This window comes from Camellia sinensis, chromosome 3, assembly GCF_055761805.1.
Source record: "Camellia sinensis isolate YWXY chromosome 3, ASM5576180v1, whole genome shotgun sequence".
Lineage (NCBI taxonomy): Eukaryota > Viridiplantae > Streptophyta > Magnoliopsida > Ericales > Theaceae > Camellia > Camellia sinensis.
In genome coordinates, this window is record NC_138963.1 from 16,180,256 (window position 1) to 16,182,500 (window position 2,245).

The following is a 2,245-nucleotide window of genomic DNA, read 5'->3' on the forward strand; positions in this document are numbered from 1 at the left end:
AACCAAAACAAAGTTCTCATTTCAAGTCTTTGGCTCGCTATACTGCAATGGACGTTGTTAACTGGAAAAGGAAATTCAAAGAGAATTCCTATATCTCCTCAGCTCTTCTCACCACAGCTCCATGCCGTAAGGTAAATTCGAGCCAATAAAGATGAAGCCCCTTACTCTAGTCCTATGAATAACCGACTTCGTAGCTCATATCAAATCTGGAGTCTTTAGCGAATTTGTGTCGGCATCCCCTTTACTAAGTAAGGCTGTTGAAGTGCGATGGCTTTTTTAGCCCAAAATAAGATCTTTCGTAAAGGCTTTCAGTGGAGTTATCTCTAACTTTCTTTACGTAGATACTTCAGCTCCAGTTGGACAATCCATTAATCCGAGAACCATACCGAGGGTATTAGGCTTAGCCTCTCAGAAGTGCGGATACTGCCTCTCCTATCGCGGGTAAACTTTAACTTGATTCTGGGAGTGATTCGCTTTATGATGATGGTTGGTAAGAGTCGGCTTTCTAGTGTTAACGTTGCCTTACTCAGGCTTGAAACTTTATCCTTCCTCGAAGCGAATGGGGGACTTCGCTAAAGATGGTCTGTCTGTGCATGAGGAAGGTCTTAGTCCTTTCTCCTTCTATTGTTTGGCTAGGTTCGCTTTGCAAGGAAGGGAAGGCATCCGTGTAGGTAGTTTAAGGCTGAGGTCAAGCTATGGGCACAAGGAGGTAAGGTATAGTAAGTTCCTTCTTCGTTTTTTGCTTGTCATTGGATTGGAAGCCGTAGGCGATGCCTTCTTGCTTGTGTAGTTGGCCTTGCCTGCTTAGTGCGAAAGTGCGTAAAGTAGGCTCAGCTTCTTTGGTTTATAAATATCTTGTAGTAGCCGAAGGTCCGCTTGTTAGATTGAATTGAATCTTATATAACCTACGGTAGCTTAAGAGACTTTCTCAGTAGTATAAGTGGACCTCTCAAAGGTATAAGTAGACATTAGTGTTGCTGGTTCGGTCTTTTTCTTTTATTGTTTATATGCCCACATTGAATACTTATAAATTCCAGTTCATGGCTTCGTATGTACTGAGTGACTATAGGTCCATTTAGATGCTGCTCCAAGAGAACTTTATTCGGCCTTTGTATGACCGTCTTCCCTTCCTGTCTATCTCCTTTGGTCAGGTAGTTCTGCTTCTGGTGCCCGAGGAGCAAGGTGGGATAGAAGGGTAGTTTCAGAGTTCGAGATGTCTGAGCTTGGAGGTTCTGCTTCTCTAATGTTATAATAAAACTGGCCAGACCTTGCGTCTTCCTTTGCTAGCTAGATGCGGAAGTGAAGGTTCACACTTGGGCCCTTGACGAGTGCTTTTTTTTTGGTTAGACCATAGGCGCTAAAAGGCGGTAAGCCATGAACGTTCTAGCTAAAATGCGATATTCGCCGTTCTTTCGCCACCTAAACAAGAGAAGTTTAGGTAGGAGTACGTAGCTTCTTTCTTTTTCATATCTGCTGTCCCAGCTGAGTTCCGCTATCAACTAATTATAGTCGCATAGCAAGCGATGTAATAAATCACTGAGATCTTTTTTAATTTAAAGTAATAGATAGCATTACGGAGGAGCTTCGCTTTCTGCTTCGGTTGGCGCGTTGCAGTAATGAAGAAAAGAATGAGATTGGTTCGGTCTTAAGTCTTTGGGTGAATTCATTTAGGTATCGATGTTTTAGTTATTTCCATCCTGGCAGCAGTGGGCTTGGTAGTAGCATAGGTGGGCCTCGGGTAGTTTTTTCAGAGCGTAGGGATCACTGTCTCACTTTGGTACCCGAAAACATGCCCACATTGAATAGTTTTAAAGCACTGTTTAGTGACTTTCATGTCTTCTGCCACTTTACTTTAGGAAGATTCAGACAGTCTTTTATGCCTTGTTTTAGGAGTCTAGACGTCTTCCCCCAATTCTAGGATGCGTAGTAGCTCTAGTAAGTCTATAGCTGGATCCAGATCAGGATGCGGAGTTTGAGCTTCGGGGTGAGGGAGAGATGGCTATGTCTATCCCATCCCTTCTTTGGTTCAGTCTTTGGTAGTAGGTGCGATATTGAAGGAGTTTAGGGCTAAGGACTGGAGCTTTATTCCCACTCCCAGTAGTCTGTCTTCAGTAGTTCGCTTGGAAAGTAGTCTTTTGTAAGCAGGAGCGTAGCGCTTCGCAGGTGAAGGTGCAGGATGTGCTTCTTCCCTTTATAGCGTTTACATAAATGTTGTAATAAATCCTATCTCCCCCTCTCTCTACTT